Below are 16,813 nucleotides of genomic sequence, written 5' to 3'. Positions count from 1 at the left end.
TGCAGTTTTCAGCATGCAGACGCAAAAATGCATGGGGTGTTTTGGAGCCTTTCCCATCCCTCAAAGCAGAAGGAAGCACATCAGATGGCATGGTGCTCCCAGTGGCGTATCTGCCTAGGGACAGGGGGTACCCCTTATCCCAGGGCGCCACTCTTTTGGTCACATGGGGGGTGCAAAATCGGGGCCCCACGTGACCAGGAAGTCCTGCTGTCTCGTCGTTTTCGAGTGCCTCGACCTGCCCGAGGCACGCAAAAAACGATGAGGCAGCAGAACTTCCTGCTGCCTCCAAGCACCCTCAACCCCACCCTGGACTGCCCCCTCCCTTCCTTCCCCCCTGCCAACTGGGTTCCCAGCCCACCCCTTCCTGCTCCCCAAGTCCCACCCCCTGGCCTCAGTGCTTATAAATGAAGGTCTCCTCAGCCGGGACTGCAGTCTCTTCTGGCCTGCCCGGAGGGGAGGTCAGAAGAGACTGCAGGCTGCTGACTGGGAGCCAAGCCAGCAGGGGGAGTCTGTGGGGGGGGGGGAAGGTGGGCACCCTAGACCTTCCCCATGTCCATGGTGACATGGGCGGGGTCAAGGGCAGTGGGAGTGGAGCCTGGGGCATCTGGTGGTGGAGCTAGGGTGGGGGGGCAGAGCCTGGGGGGTCCTGGGAGGCATCCTGGAGACTATTTGTCTCTGGGCGCCATTTATCCCTGGTACGCTTCTGGGTGCTCCAGATCAGAAAGAGTGAACAAATACCTGGCCATGTCTAGGCGGCCATATGGGATGCCAAGGGAGAGGGGCGAGCAGAACTTTTTTGTATGGGTCATCCATTCCTGATGTTCCTGGTATACCAGGGTAAATAAGTCCAGGATATATGCAGCTTTTCTCGATCTCAGAGCTGCTTTTGACTCTGTGCCAAGAAACCTTTTCTGGAGGAAGCGTGGATGCCTTGGTGTGGAGAGGGGCAGAGGTGGGATCCAGCAGGTTCTCACAGGTTCCCGAGAGTAGGTTACTAATTATTTGTGTGTGCTGAGAGGTCCCCCCCCCACCCCCCCCCCCCCCCACCCCCCCGCCCCGCCCCCCCCGCCCGCCGCCGCCCCCCCCCCCCCCCCCCCCCCCTCCCCCCCCATTTCCCCCCACCCCCCCCACCCCCCCTTCTCCCCCCCCCCCCCCCCCCCCCCCCCCCCCCCCCCCCCCACCCCCCCCCCCCCCCACCCCCCCCCCCCCCCACCCCCCCCCCCCCCCACCCCCCCCCCCCCCCACCCCCCCCCCCCCCCACCCCCCCCCCCCCCCACCCCCCCCCCCCCCCACCCCCCCCCCCCCCCACCCCCCCCCCCCCCCACCCCCCCCCCCCCCCACCCCCCCCCCCCCCCACCCCCCCCCCCCCCCACCCCCCCCCCCCCCCACCCCCCCCCCCCCCCACCCCCCCCCCCCCCCACCCCCCCCCCCCCCCACCCCCCCCCCCCCCCACCCCCCCCCCCCCCCACCCCCCCCCCCCCCCACCCCCCCCCCCCCCCACCCCCCCCCCCCCCCACCCCCCCCCCCCCCCACCCCCCCCCCCCCCCACCCCCCCCCCCCCCCACCCCCCCCCCCCCCCACCCCCCCCCCCCCCCACCCCCCCCCCCCCCCACCCCCCCCCCCCCCCACCCCCCCCCCCCCCCACCCCCCCCCCCCCCCACCCCCCCCCCCCCCCACCCCCCCCCCCCCCCACCCCCCCCCCCCCCCACCCCCCCCCCCCCCCACCCCCCCCCCCCCCCACCCCCCCCCCCCCCCACCCCCCCCCCCCCCCACCCCCCCCCCCCCCCACCCCCCCCCCCCCCCACCCCCCCCCCCCCCCACCCCCCCCCCCCCCCACCCCCCCCCCCCCCCACCCCCCCCCCCCCCCACCCCCCCCCCCCCCCACCCCCCCCCCCCCCCACCCCCCCCCCCCCCCACCCCCCCCCCCCCCCACCCCCCCCCCCCCCCACCCCCCCCCCCCCCCACCCCCCCCCCCCCCCACCCCCCCCCCCCCCCACCCCCCCCCCCCCCCACCCCCCCCCCCCCCCACCCCCCCCCCCCCCCACCCCCCCCCCCCCCCACCCCCCCCCCCCCCCACCCCCCCCCCCCCCCACCCCCCCCCCCCCCCACCCCCCCCCCCCCCCACCCCCCCCCCCCCCCACCCCCCCCCCCCCCCACCCCCCCCCCCCCCCACCCCCCCCCCCCCCCACCCCCCCCCCCCCCCACCCCCCCCCCCCCCCACCCCCCCCCCCCCCCACCCCCCCCCCCCCCCACCCCCCCCCCCCCCCACCCCCCCCCCCCCCCACCCCCCCCCCCCCCCACCCCCCCCCCCCCCCACCCCCCCCCCCCCCCACCCCCCCCCCCCCCCACCCCCCCCCCCCCCCACCCCCCCCCCCCCCCACCCCCCCCCCCCCCCACCCCCCCCCCCCCCCACCCCCCCCCCCCCCCACCCCCCCCCCCCCCCACCCCCCCCCCCCCCCACCCCCCCCCCCCCCCACCCCCCCCCCCCCCCACCCCCCCCCCCCCCCACCCCCCCCCCCCCCCACCCCCCCCCCCCCCCACCCCCCCCCCCCCCCACCCCCCCCCCCCCCCACCCCCCCCCCCCCCCACCCCCCCCCCCCCCCACCCCCCCCCCCCCCCACCCCCCCCCCCCCCCACCCCCCCCCCCCCCCACCCCCCCCCCCCCCCACCCCCCCCCCCCCCCACCCCCCCCCCCCCCCACCCCCCCCCCCCCCCACCCCCCCCCCCCCCCACCCCCCCCCCCCCCCACCCCCCCCCCCCCCCACCCCCCCCCCCCCCCACCCCCCCCCCCCCCCACCCCCCCCCCCCCCCACCCCCCCCCCCCCCCACCCCCCCCCCCCCCCACCCCCCCCCCCCCCCACCCCCCCCCCCCCCCACCCCCCCCCCCCCCCACCCCCCCCCCCCCCCACCCCCCCCCCCCCCCACCCCCCCCCCCCCCCACCCCCCCCCCCCCCCACCCCCCCCCCCCCCCACCCCCCCCCCCCCCCACCCCCCCCCCCCCCCACCCCCCCCCCCCCCCACCCCCCCCCCCCCCCACCCCCCCCCCCCCCCACCCCCCCCCCCCCCCACCCCCCCCCCCCCCCACCCCCCCCCCCCCCCACCCCCCCCCCCCCCCACCCCCCCCCCCCCCCACCCCCCCCCCCCCCCACCCCCCCCCCCCCCCACCCCCCCCCCCCCCCACCCCCCCCCCCCCCCACCCCCCCCCCCCCCCACCCCCCCCCCCCCCCACCCCCCCCCCCCCCCACCCCCCCCCCCCCCCACCCCCCCCCCCCCCCACCCCCCCCCCCCCCCACCCCCCCCCCCCCCCACCCCCCCCCCCCCCCACCCCCCCCCCCCCCCACCCCCCCCCCCCCCCACCCCCCCCCCCCCCCACCCCCCCCCCCCCCCACCCCCCCCCCCCCCCACCCCCCCCCCCCCCCACCCCCCCCCCCCCCCACCCCCCCCCCCCCCCACCCCCCCCCCCCCCCACCCCCCCCCCCCCCCACCCCCCCCCCCCCCCACCCCCCCCCCCCCCCACCCCCCCCCCCCCCCACCCCCCCCCCCCCCCACCCCCCCCCCCCCCCACCCCCCCCCCCCCCCACCCCCCCCCCCCCCCACCCCCCCCCCCCCCCACCCCCCCCCCCCCCCACCCCCCCCCCCCCCCACCCCCCCCCCCCCCCACCCCCCCCCCCCCCCACCCCCCCCCCCCCCCACCCCCCCCCCCCCCCACCCCCCCCCCCCCCCACCCCCCCCCCCCCCCACCCCCCCCCCCCCCCACCCCCCCCCCCCCCCACCCCCCCCCCCCCCCACCCCCCCCCCCCCCCACCCCCCCCCCCCCCCACCCCCCCCCCCCCCCACCCCCCCCCCCCCCCACCCCCCCCCCCCCCCACCCCCCCCCCCCCCCACCCCCCCCCCCCCCCACCCCCCCCCCCCCCCACCCCCCCCCCCCCCCACCCCCCCCCCCCCCCACCCCCCCCCCCCCCCACCCCCCCCCCCCCCCACCCCCCCCCCCCCCCACCCCCCCCCCCCCCCACCCCCCCCCCCCCCCACCCCCCCCCCCCCCCACCCCCCCCCCCCCCCACCCCCCCCCCCCCCCACCCCCCCCCCCCCCCACCCCCCCCCCCCCCCACCCCCCCCCCCCCCCACCCCCCCCCCCCCCCACCCCCCCCCCCCCCCACCCCCCCCCCCCCCCACCCCCCCCCCCCCCCACCCCCCCCCCCCCCCACCCCCCCCCCCCCCCACCCCCCCCCCCCCCCACCCCCCCCCCCCCCCACCCCCCCCCCCCCCCACCCCCCCCCCCCCCCACCCCCCCCCCCCCCCACCCCCCCCCCCCCCCACCCCCCCCCCCCCCCACCCCCCCCCCCCCCCACCCCCCCCCCCCCCCACCCCCCCCCCCCCCCACCCCCCCCCCCCCCCACCCCCCCCCCCCCCCACCCCCCCCCCCCCCCACCCCCCCCCCCCCCCACCCCCCCCCCCCCCCACCCCCCCCCCCCCCCACCCCCCCCCCCCCCCACCCCCCCCCCCCCCCACCCCCCCCCCCCCCCACCCCCCCCCCCCCCCACCCCCCCCCCCCCCCACCCCCCCCCCCCCCCACCCCCCCCCCCCCCCACCCCCCCCCCCCCCCACCCCCCCCCCCCCCCACCCCCCCCCCCCCCCACCCCCCCCCCCCCCCACCCCCCCCCCCCCCCACCCCCCCCCCCCCCCACCCCCCCCCCCCCCCACCCCCCCCCCCCCCCACCCCCCCCCCCCCCCACCCCCCCCCCCCCCCACCCCCCCCCCCCCCCACCCCCCCCCCCCCCCACCCCCCCCCCCCCCCACCCCCCCCCCCCCCCACCCCCCCCCCCCCCCACCCCCCCCCCCCCCCACCCCCCCCCCCCCCCACCCCCCCCCCCCCCCACCCCCCCCCCCCCCCACCCCCCCCCCCCCCCACCCCCCCCCCCCCCCACCCCCCCCCCCCCCCACCCCCCCCCCCCCCCACCCCCCCCCCCCCCCACCCCCCCCCCCCCCCACCCCCCCCCCCCCCCACCCCCCCCCCCCCCCACCCCCCCCCCCCCCCACCCCCCCCCCCCCCCACCCCCCCCCCCCCCCACCCCCCCCCCCCCCCACCCCCCCCCCCCCCCACCCCCCCCCCCCCCCACCCCCCCCCCCCCCCACCCCCCCCCCCCCCCACCCCCCCCCCCCCCCACCCCCCCCCCCCCCCACCCCCCCCCCCCCCCACCCCCCCCCCCCCCCACCCCCCCCCCCCCCCACCCCCCCCCCCCCCCACCCCCCCCCCCCCCCACCCCCCCCCCCCCCCACCCCCCCCCCCCCCCACCCCCCCCCCCCCCCACCCCCCCCCCCCCCCACCCCCCCCCCCCCCCACCCCCCCCCCCCCCCACCCCCCCCCCCCCCCACCCCCCCCCCCCCCCACCCCCCCCCCCCCCCACCCCCCCCCCCCCCCACCCCCCCCCCCCCCCACCCCCCCCCCCCCCCACCCCCCCCCCCCCCCACCCCCCCCCCCCCCCACCCCCCCCCCCCCCCACCCCCCCCCCCCCCCACCCCCCCCCCCCCCCACCCCCCCCCCCCCCCACCCCCCCCCCCCCCCACCCCCCCCCCCCCCCACCCCCCCCCCCCCCCACCCCCCCCCCCCCCCACCCCCCCCCCCCCCCACCCCCCCCCCCCCCCACCCCCCCCCCCCCCCACCCCCCCCCCCCCCCACCCCCCCCCCCCCCCACCCCCCCCCCCCCCCACCCCCCCCCCCCCCCACCCCCCCCCCCCCCCACCCCCCCCCCCCCCCACCCCCCCCCCCCCCCACCCCCCCCCCCCCCCACCCCCCCCCCCCCCCACCCCCCCCCCCCCCCACCCCCCCCCCCCCCCACCCCCCCCCCCCCCCACCCCCCCCCCCCCCCACCCCCCCCCCCCCCCACCCCCCCCCCCCCCCACCCCCCCCCCCCCCCACCCCCCCCCCCCCCCACCCCCCCCCCCCCCCACCCCCCCCCCCCCCCACCCCCCCCCCCCCCCACCCCCCCCCCCCCCCACCCCCCCCCCCCCCCACCCCCCCCCCCCCCCACCCCCCCCCCCCCCCACCCCCCCCCCCCCCCACCCCCCCCCCCCCCCACCCCCCCCCCCCCCCACCCCCCCCCCCCCCCACCCCCCCCCCCCCCCACCCCCCCCCCCCCCCACCCCCCCCCCCCCCCACCCCCCCCCCCCCCCACCCCCCCCCCCCCCCACCCCCCCCCCCCCCCACCCCCCCCCCCCCCCACCCCCCCCCCCCCCCACCCCCCCCCCCCCCCACCCCCCCCCCCCCCCACCCCCCCCCCCCCCCACCCCCCCCCCCCCCCACCCCCCCCCCCCCCCACCCCCCCCCCCCCCCACCCCCCCCCCCCCCCACCCCCCCCCCCCCCCACCCCCCCCCCCCCCCACCCCCCCCCCCCCCCACCCCCCCCCCCCCCCACCCCCCCCCCCCCCCACCCCCCCCCCCCCCCACCCCCCCCCCCCCCCACCCCCCCCCCCCCCCACCCCCCCCCCCCCCCACCCCCCCCCCCCCCCACCCCCCCCCCCCCCCACCCCCCCCCCCCCCCACCCCCCCCCCCCCCCACCCCCCCCCCCCCCCACCCCCCCCCCCCCCCACCCCCCCCCCCCCCCACCCCCCCCCCCCCCCACCCCCCCCCCCCCCCACCCCCCCCCCCCCCCACCCCCCCCCCCCCCCACCCCCCCCCCCCCCCACCCCCCCCCCCCCCCACCCCCCCCCCCCCCCACCCCCCCCCCCCCCCACCCCCCCCCCCCCCCACCCCCCCCCCCCCCCACCCCCCCCCCCCCCCACCCCCCCCCCCCCCCACCCCCCCCCCCCCCCACCCCCCCCCCCCCCCACCCCCCCCCCCCCCCACCCCCCCCCCCCCCCACCCCCCCCCCCCCCCACCCCCCCCCCCCCCCACCCCCCCCCCCCCCCACCCCCCCCCCCCCCCACCCCCCCCCCCCCCCACCCCCCCCCCCCCCCACCCCCCCCCCCCCCCACCCCCCCCCCCCCCCACCCCCCCCCCCCCCCACCCCCCCCCCCCCCCACCCCCCCCCCCCCCCACCCCCCCCCCCCCCCACCCCCCCCCCCCCCCACCCCCCCCCCCCCCCACCCCCCCCCCCCCCCACCCCCCCCCCCCCCCACCCCCCCCCCCCCCCACCCCCCCCCCCCCCCACCCCCCCCCCCCCCCACCCCCCCCCCCCCCCACCCCCCCCCCCCCCCACCCCCCCCCCCCCCCACCCCCCCCCCCCCCCACCCCCCCCCCCCCCCACCCCCCCCCCCCCCCACCCCCCCCCCCCCCCACCCCCCCCCCCCCCCACCCCCCCCCCCCCCCACCCCCCCCCCCCCCCACCCCCCCCCCCCCCCACCCCCCCCCCCCCCCACCCCCCCCCCCCCCCACCCCCCCCCCCCCCCACCCCCCCCCCCCCCCACCCCCCCCCCCCCCCACCCCCCCCCCCCCCCACCCCCCCCCCCCCCCACCCCCCCCCCCCCCCACCCCCCCCCCCCCCCACCCCCCCCCCCCCCCACCCCCCCCCCCCCCCACCCCCCCCCCCCCCCACCCCCCCCCCCCCCCACCCCCCCCCCCCCCCACCCCCCCCCCCCCCCACCCCCCCCCCCCCCCACCCCCCCCCCCCCCCACCCCCCCCCCCCCCCACCCCCCCCCCCCCCCACCCCCCCCCCCCCCCACCCCCCCCCCCCCCCACCCCCCCCCCCCCCCACCCCCCCCCCCCCCCACCCCCCCCCCCCCCCACCCCCCCCCCCCCCCACCCCCCCCCCCCCCCACCCCCCCCCCCCCCCACCCCCCCCCCCCCCCACCCCCCCCCCCCCCCACCCCCCCCCCCCCCCACCCCCCCCCCCCCCCACCCCCCCCCCCCCCCACCCCCCCCCCCCCCCACCCCCCCCCCCCCCCACCCCCCCCCCCCCCCACCCCCCCCCCCCCCCACCCCCCCCCCCCCCCACCCCCCCCCCCCCCCACCCCCCCCCCCCCCCACCCCCCCCCCCCCCCACCCCCCCCCCCCCCCACCCCCCCCCCCCCCCACCCCCCCCCCCCCCCACCCCCCCCCCCCCCCACCCCCCCCCCCCCCCACCCCCCCCCCCCCCCACCCCCCCCCCCCCCCACCCCCCCCCCCCCCCACCCCCCCCCCCCCCCACCCCCCCCCCCCCCCACCCCCCCCCCCCCCCACCCCCCCCCCCCCCCACCCCCCCCCCCCCCCACCCCCCCCCCCCCCCACCCCCCCCCCCCCCCACCCCCCCCCCCCCCCACCCCCCCCCCCCCCCACCCCCCCCCCCCCCCACCCCCCCCCCCCCCCACCCCCCCCCCCCCCCACCCCCCCCCCCCCCCACCCCCCCCCCCCCCCACCCCCCCCCCCCCCCACCCCCCCCCCCCCCCACCCCCCCCCCCCCCCACCCCCCCCCCCCCCCACCCCCCCCCCCCCCCACCCCCCCCCCCCCCCACCCCCCCCCCCCCCCACCCCCCCCCCCCCCCACCCCCCCCCCCCCCCACCCCCCCCCCCCCCCACCCCCCCCCCCCCCCACCCCCCCCCCCCCCCACCCCCCCCCCCCCCCACCCCCCCCCCCCCCCACCCCCCCCCCCCCCCACCCCCCCCCCCCCCCACCCCCCCCCCCCCCCACCCCCCCCCCCCCCCACCCCCCCCCCCCCCCACCCCCCCCCCCCCCCACCCCCCCCCCCCCCCACCCCCCCCCCCCCCCACCCCCCCCCCCCCCCACCCCCCCCCCCCCCCACCCCCCCCCCCCCCCACCCCCCCCCCCCCCCACCCCCCCCCCCCCCCACCCCCCCCCCCCCCCACCCCCCCCCCCCCCCACCCCCCCCCCCCCCCACCCCCCCCCCCCCCCACCCCCCCCCCCCCCCACCCCCCCCCCCCCCCACCCCCCCCCCCCCCCACCCCCCCCCCCCCCCACCCCCCCCCCCCCCCACCCCCCCCCCCCCCCACCCCCCCCCCCCCCCACCCCCCCCCCCCCCCACCCCCCCCCCCCCCCACCCCCCCCCCCCCCCACCCCCCCCCCCCCCCACCCCCCCCCCCCCCCACCCCCCCCCCCCCCCACCCCCCCCCCCCCCCACCCCCCCCCCCCCCCACCCCCCCCCCCCCCCACCCCCCCCCCCCCCCACCCCCCCCCCCCCCCACCCCCCCCCCCCCCCACCCCCCCCCCCCCCCACCCCCCCCCCCCCCCACCCCCCCCCCCCCCCACCCCCCCCCCCCCCCACCCCCCCCCCCCCCCACCCCCCCCCCCCCCCACCCCCCCCCCCCCCCACCCCCCCCCCCCCCCACCCCCCCCCCCCCCCACCCCCCCCCCCCCCCACCCCCCCCCCCCCCCACCCCCCCCCCCCCCCACCCCCCCCCCCCCCCACCCCCCCCCCCCCCCACCCCCCCCCCCCCCCACCCCCCCCCCCCCCCACCCCCCCCCCCCCCCACCCCCCCCCCCCCCCACCCCCCCCCCCCCCCACCCCCCCCCCCCCCCACCCCCCCCCCCCCCCACCCCCCCCCCCCCCCACCCCCCCCCCCCCCCACCCCCCCCCCCCCCCACCCCCCCCCCCCCCCACCCCCCCCCCCCCCCACCCCCCCCCCCCCCCACCCCCCCCCCCCCCCACCCCCCCCCCCCCCCACCCCCCCCCCCCCCCACCCCCCCCCCCCCCCACCCCCCCCCCCCCCCACCCCCCCCCCCCCCCACCCCCCCCCCCCCCCACCCCCCCCCCCCCCCACCCCCCCCCCCCCCCACCCCCCCCCCCCCCCACCCCCCCCCCCCCCCACCCCCCCCCCCCCCCACCCCCCCCCCCCCCCACCCCCCCCCCCCCCCACCCCCCCCCCCCCCCACCCCCCCCCCCCCCCACCCCCCCCCCCCCCCACCCCCCCCCCCCCCCACCCCCCCCCCCCCCCACCCCCCCCCCCCCCCACCCCCCCCCCCCCCCACCCCCCCCCCCCCCCACCCCCCCCCCCCCCCACCCCCCCCCCCCCCCACCCCCCCCCCCCCCCACCCCCCCCCCCCCCCACCCCCCCCCCCCCCCACCCCCCCCCCCCCCCACCCCCCCCCCCCCCCACCCCCCCCCCCCCCCACCCCCCCCCCCCCCCACCCCCCCCCCCCCCCACCCCCCCCCCCCCCCACCCCCCCCCCCCCCCACCCCCCCCCCCCCCCACCCCCCCCCCCCCCCACCCCCCCCCCCCCCCACCCCCCCCCCCCCCCACCCCCCCCCCCCCCCACCCCCCCCCCCCCCCACCCCCCCCCCCCCCCACCCCCCCCCCCCCCCACCCCCCCCCCCCCCCACCCCCCCCCCCCCCCACCCCCCCCCCCCCCCACCCCCCCCCCCCCCCACCCCCCCCCCCCCCCACCCCCCCCCCCCCCCACCCCCCCCCCCCCCCACCCCCCCCCCCCCCCACCCCCCCCCCCCCCCACCCCCCCCCCCCCCCACCCCCCCCCCCCCCCACCCCCCCCCCCCCCCACCCCCCCCCCCCCCCACCCCCCCCCCCCCCCACCCCCCCCCCCCCCCACCCCCCCCCCCCCCCACCCCCCCCCCCCCCCACCCCCCCCCCCCCCCACCCCCCCCCCCCCCCACCCCCCCCCCCCCCCACCCCCCCCCCCCCCCACCCCCCCCCCCCCCCACCCCCCCCCCCCCCCACCCCCCCCCCCCCCCACCCCCCCCCCCCCCCACCCCCCCCCCCCCCCACCCCCCCCCCCCCCCACCCCCCCCCCCCCCCACCCCCCCCCCCCCCCACCCCCCCCCCCCCCCACCCCCCCCCCCCCCCACCCCCCCCCCCCCCCACCCCCCCCCCCCCCCACCCCCCCCCCCCCCCACCCCCCCCCCCCCCCACCCCCCCCCCCCCCCACCCCCCCCCCCCCCCACCCCCCCCCCCCCCCACCCCCCCCCCCCCCCACCCCCCCCCCCCCCCACCCCCCCCCCCCCCCACCCCCCCCCCCCCCCACCCCCCCCCCCCCCCACCCCCCCCCCCCCCCACCCCCCCCCCCCCCCACCCCCCCCCCCCCCCACCCCCCCCCCCCCCCACCCCCCCCCCCCCCCACCCCCCCCCCCCCCCACCCCCCCCCCCCCCCACCCCCCCCCCCCCCCACCCCCCCCCCCCCCCACCCCCCCCCCCCCCCACCCCCCCCCCCCCCCACCCCCCCCCCCCCCCACCCCCCCCCCCCCCCACCCCCCCCCCCCCCCACCCCCCCCCCCCCCCACCCCCCCCCCCCCCCACCCCCCCCCCCCCCCACCCCCCCCCCCCCCCACCCCCCCCCCCCCCCACCCCCCCCCCCCCCCACCCCCCCCCCCCCCCACCCCCCCCCCCCCCCACCCCCCCCCCCCCCCACCCCCCCCCCCCCCCACCCCCCCCCCCCCCCACCCCCCCCCCCCCCCACCCCCCCCCCCCCCCACCCCCCCCCCCCCCCACCCCCCCCCCCCCCCACCCCCCCCCCCCCCCACCCCCCCCCCCCCCCACCCCCCCCCCCCCCCACCCCCCCCCCCCCCCACCCCCCCCCCCCCCCACCCCCCCCCCCCCCCACCCCCCCCCCCCCCCACCCCCCCCCCCCCCCACCCCCCCCCCCCCCCACCCCCCCCCCCCCCCACCCCCCCCCCCCCCCACCCCCCCCCCCCCCCACCCCCCCCCCCCCCCACCCCCCCCCCCCCCCACCCCCCCCCCCCCCCACCCCCCCCCCCCCCCACCCCCCCCCCCCCCCACCCCCCCCCCCCCCCACCCCCCCCCCCCCCCACCCCCCCCCCCCCCCACCCCCCCCCCCCCCCACCCCCCCCCCCCCCCACCCCCCCCCCCCCCCACCCCCCCCCCCCCCCACCCCCCCCCCCCCCCACCCCCCCCCCCCCCCACCCCCCCCCCCCCCCACCCCCCCCCCCCCCCACCCCCCCCCCCCCCCACCCCCCCCCCCCCCCACCCCCCCCCCCCCCCACCCCCCCCCCCCCCCACCCCCCCCCCCCCCCACCCCCCCCCCCCCCCACCCCCCCCCCCCCCCACCCCCCCCCCCCCCCACCCCCCCCCCCCCCCACCCCCCCCCCCCCCCACCCCCCCCCCCCCCCACCCCCCCCCCCCCCCACCCCCCCCCCCCCCCACCCCCCCCCCCCCCCACCCCCCCCCCCCCCCACCCCCCCCCCCCCCCACCCCCCCCCCCCCCCACCCCCCCCCCCCCCCACCCCCCCCCCCCCCCACCCCCCCCCCCCCCCACCCCCCCCCCCCCCCACCCCCCCCCCCCCCCACCCCCCCCCCCCCCCACCCCCCCCCCCCCCCACCCCCCCCCCCCCCCACCCCCCCCCCCCCCCACCCCCCCCCCCCCCCACCCCCCCCCCCCCCCACCCCCCCCCCCCCCCACCCCCCCCCCCCCCCACCCCCCCCCCCCCCCACCCCCCCCCCCCCCCACCCCCCCCCCCCCCCACCCCCCCCCCCCCCCACCCCCCCCCCCCCCCACCCCCCCCCCCCCCCACCCCCCCCCCCCCCCACCCCCCCCCCCCCCCACCCCCCCCCCCCCCCACCCCCCCCCCCCCCCACCCCCCCCCCCCCCCACCCCCCCCCCCCCCCACCCCCCCCCCCCCCCACCCCCCCCCCCCCCCACCCCCCCCCCCCCCCACCCCCCCCCCCCCCCACCCCCCCCCCCCCCCACCCCCCCCCCCCCCCACCCCCCCCCCCCCCCACCCCCCCCCCCCCCCACCCCCCCCCCCCCCCACCCCCCCCCCCCCCCACCCCCCCCCCCCCCCACCCCCCCCCCCCCCCACCCCCCCCCCCCCCCACCCCCCCCCCCCCCCACCCCCCCCCCCCCCCACCCCCCCCCCCCCCCACCCCCCCCCCCCCCCACCCCCCCCCCCCCCCACCCCCCCCCCCCCCCACCCCCCCCCCCCCCCACCCCCCCCCCCCCCCACCCCCCCCCCCCCCCACCCCCCCCCCCCCCCACCCCCCCCCCCCCCCACCCCCCCCCCCCCCCACCCCCCCCCCCCCCCACCCCCCCCCCCCCCCACCCCCCCCCCCCCCCACCCCCCCCCCCCCCCACCCCCCCCCCCCCCCACCCCCCCCCCCCCCCACCCCCCCCCCCCCCCACCCCCCCCCCCCCCCACCCCCCCCCCCCCCCACCCCCCCCCCCCCCCACCCCCCCCCCCCCCCACCCCCCCCCCCCCCCACCCCCCCCCCCCCCCACCCCCCCCCCCCCCCACCCCCCCCCCCCCCCACCCCCCCCCCCCCCCACCCCCCCCCCCCCCCACCCCCCCCCCCCCCCACCCCCCCCCCCCCCCACCCCCCCCCCCCCCCACCCCCCCCCCCCCCCACCCCCCCCCCCCCCCACCCCCCCCCCCCCCCACCCCCCCCCCCCCCCACCCCCCCCCCCCCCCACCCCCCCCCCCCCCCACCCCCCCCCCCCCCCACCCCCCCCCCCCCCCACCCCCCCCCCCCCCCACCCCCCCCCCCCCCCACCCCCCCCCCCCCCCACCCCCCCCCCCCCCCACCCCCCCCCCCCCCCACCCCCCCCCCCCCCCACCCCCCCCCCCCCCCACCCCCCCCCCCCCCCACCCCCCCCCCCCCCCACCCCCCCCCCCCCCCACCCCCCCCCCCCCCCACCCCCCCCCCCCCCCACCCCCCCCCCCCCCCACCCCCCCCCCCCCCCACCCCCCCCCCCCCCCACCCCCCCCCCCCCCCACCCCCCCCCCCCCCCACCCCCCCCCCCCCCCACCCCCCCCCCCCCCCACCCCCCCCCCCCCCCACCCCCCCCCCCCCCCACCCCCCCCCCCCCCCACCCCCCCCCCCCCCCACCCCCCCCCCCCCCCACCCCCCCCCCCCCCCACCCCCCCCCCCCCCCACCCCCCCCCCCCCCCACCCCCCCCCCCCCCCACCCCCCCCCCCCCCCACCCCCCCCCCCCCCCACCCCCCCCCCCCCCCACCCCCCCCCCCCCCCACCCCCCCCCCCCCCCACCCCCCCCCCCCCCCACCCCCCCCCCCCCCCACCCCCCCCCCCCCCCACCCCCCCCCCCCCCCACCCCCCCCCCCCCCCACCCCCCCCCCCCCCCACCCCCCCCCCCCCCCACCCCCCCCCCCCCCCACCCCCCCCCCCCCCCACCCCCCCCCCCCCCCACCCCCCCCCCCCCCCACCCCCCCCCCCCCCCACCCCCCCCCCCCCCCACCCCCCCCCCCCCCCACCCCCCCCCCCCCCCACCCCCCCCCCCCCCCACCCCCCCCCCCCCCCACCCCCCCCCCCCCCCACCCCCCCCCCCCCCCACCCCCCCCCCCCCCCACCCCCCCCCCCCCCCACCCCCCCCCCCCCCCACCCCCCCCCCCCCCCACCCCCCCCCCCCCCCACCCCCCCCCCCCCCCACCCCCCCCCCCCCCCACCCCCCCCCCCCCCCACCCCCCCCCCCCCCCACCCCCCCCCCCCCCCACCCCCCCCCCCCCCCACCCCCCCCCCCCCCCACCCCCCCCCCCCCCCACCCCCCCCCCCCCCCACCCCCCCCCCCCCCCACCCCCCCCCCCCCCCACCCCCCCCCCCCCCCACCCCCCCCCCCCCCCACCCCCCCCCCCCCCCACCCCCCCCCCCCCCCACCCCCCCCCCCCCCCACCCCCCCCCCCCCCCACCCCCCCCCCCCCCCACCCCCCCCCCCCCCCACCCCCCCCCCCCCCCACCCCCCCCCCCCCCCACCCCCCCCCCCCCCCACCCCCCCCCCCCCCCACCCCCCCCCCCCCCCACCCCCCCCCCCCCCCACCCCCCCCCCCCCCCACCCCCCCCCCCCCCCACCCCCCCCCCCCCCCACCCCCCCCCCCCCCCACCCCCCCCCCCCCCCACCCCCCCCCCCCCCCACCCCCCCCCCCCCCCACCCCCCCCCCCCCCCACCCCCCCCCCCCCCCACCCCCCCCCCCCCCCACCCCCCCCCCCCCCCACCCCCCCCCCCCCCCACCCCCCCCCCCCCCCACCCCCCCCCCCCCCCACCCCCCCCCCCCCCCACCCCCCCCCCCCCCCACCCCCCCCCCCCCCCACCCCCCCCCCCCCCCACCCCCCCCCCCCCCCACCCCCCCCCCCCCCCACCCCCCCCCCCCCCCACCCCCCCCCCCCCCCACCCCCCCCCCCCCCCACCCCCCCCCCCCCCCACCCCCCCCCCCCCCCACCCCCCCCCCCCCCCACCCCCCCCCCCCCCCACCCCCCCCCCCCCCCACCCCCCCCCCCCCCCACCCCCCCCCCCCCCCACCCCCCCCCCCCCCCACCCCCCCCCCCCCCCACCCCCCCCCCCCCCCACCCCCCCCCCCCCCCACCCCCCCCCCCCCCCACCCCCCCCCCCCCCCACCCCCCCCCCCCCCCACCCCCCCCCCCCCCCACCCCCCCCCCCCCCCACCCCCCCCCCCCCCCACCCCCCCCCCCCCCCACCCCCCCCCCCCCCCACCCCCCCCCCCCCCCACCCCCCCCCCCCCCCACCCCCCCCCCCCCCCACCCCCCCCCCCCCCCACCCCCCCCCCCCCCCACCCCCCCCCCCCCCCACCCCCCCCCCCCCCCACCCCCCCCCCCCCCCACCCCCCCCCCCCCCCACCCCCCCCCCCCCCCACCCCCCCCCCCCCCCACCCCCCCCCCCCCCCACCCCCCCCCCCCCCCACCCCCCCCCCCCCCCACCCCCCCCCCCCCCCACCCCCCCCCCCCCCCACCCCCCCCCCCCCCCACCCCCCCCCCCCCCCACCCCCCCCCCCCCCCACCCCCCCCCCCCCCCACCCCCCCCCCCCCCCACCCCCCCCCCCCCCCACCCCCCCCCCCCCCCACCCCCCCCCCCCCCCACCCCCCCCCCCCCCCACCCCCCCCCCCCCCCACCCCCCCCCCCCCCCACCCCCCCCCCCCCCCACCCCCCCCCCCCCCCACCCCCCCCCCCCCCCACCCCCCCCCCCCCCCACCCCCCCCCCCCCCCACCCCCCCCCCCCCCCACCCCCCCCCCCCCCCACCCCCCCCCCCCCCCACCCCCCCCCCCCCCCACCCCCCCCCCCCCCCACCCCCCCCCCCCCCCACCCCCCCCCCCCCCCACCCCCCCCCCCCCCCAACCCCCCCCCCCCCCGGAACCCCCCCCCCCCACACCCCCCCCCCCCCAGATCCCCAGCATAGGGGTTTGCCTTTTCACAGCTGCCATTGCATTGAGCTGACATTTCCCATGGAACTATCAACTAAAGACTTCAAATCCCTCTTCCTGGTCTGTGGACTAATAGCAACTGACCCTTGTAGCTTGTATGTAGAAGTTTGGATTTTTTGCTCCTATGTGCATCACTTTGCATTTTGCTACATTGAACTGCATTTGCCATTTCTTAGCCCACTCACCTAATTTATCAATGTCCGCTTGGAGCTCTTCGCAATCTTAGCTCTCACTAATAATTTATATGCCATTAAAGGTTAAAATTGAAAATTGATTGAATAAAAAGAGTATTTATTAGTGAACTCCATTCTGGATAGAAAGGTGGAGAGATAGGTTCACTATCTATCCTATTCTAGCTGGATGGAGGCGGATGCTCGAGGCATGCATCCTCTCCCTAGGCATGTAATTGAAAGGGGAGAGAGATGGAAGTTCTGAGAAGAAGTGAGGAAGCAAGGGAGGAAGTCCCTACGAGTATCAGGCTACATTCAAGGGATAGAGACAGCATGATAGAGTAAAGGTGACAAATTCCTAAGTCCCTGTCTAGCCACTAGCTCGCTAGTAAAAAAAAACTCCTCTGTAGGATGAGGCAGGAAACAGCGTAAAGTCCCTTTCTTCCAACACCCTTCTCAAGCAGCAGCAGTGGCGTAGGAGGTTAAGAGCTCGTGTATCTAATCTGGAGGAACCGGGTTTGATTCCCAGCTCTGCCGCCTGAGCTGTGGAGGCTTATCTAAGAACATAAGAACATA

Source organism: Sphaerodactylus townsendi, linkage group LG05 (assembly GCF_021028975.2).
Source record: "Sphaerodactylus townsendi isolate TG3544 linkage group LG05, MPM_Stown_v2.3, whole genome shotgun sequence".
NCBI lineage: Eukaryota > Metazoa > Chordata > Lepidosauria > Squamata > Sphaerodactylidae > Sphaerodactylus > Sphaerodactylus townsendi.
The sequence above is the reverse complement of the archived record's forward strand: the minus strand, read 5'-3'. Positions refer to the sequence as shown.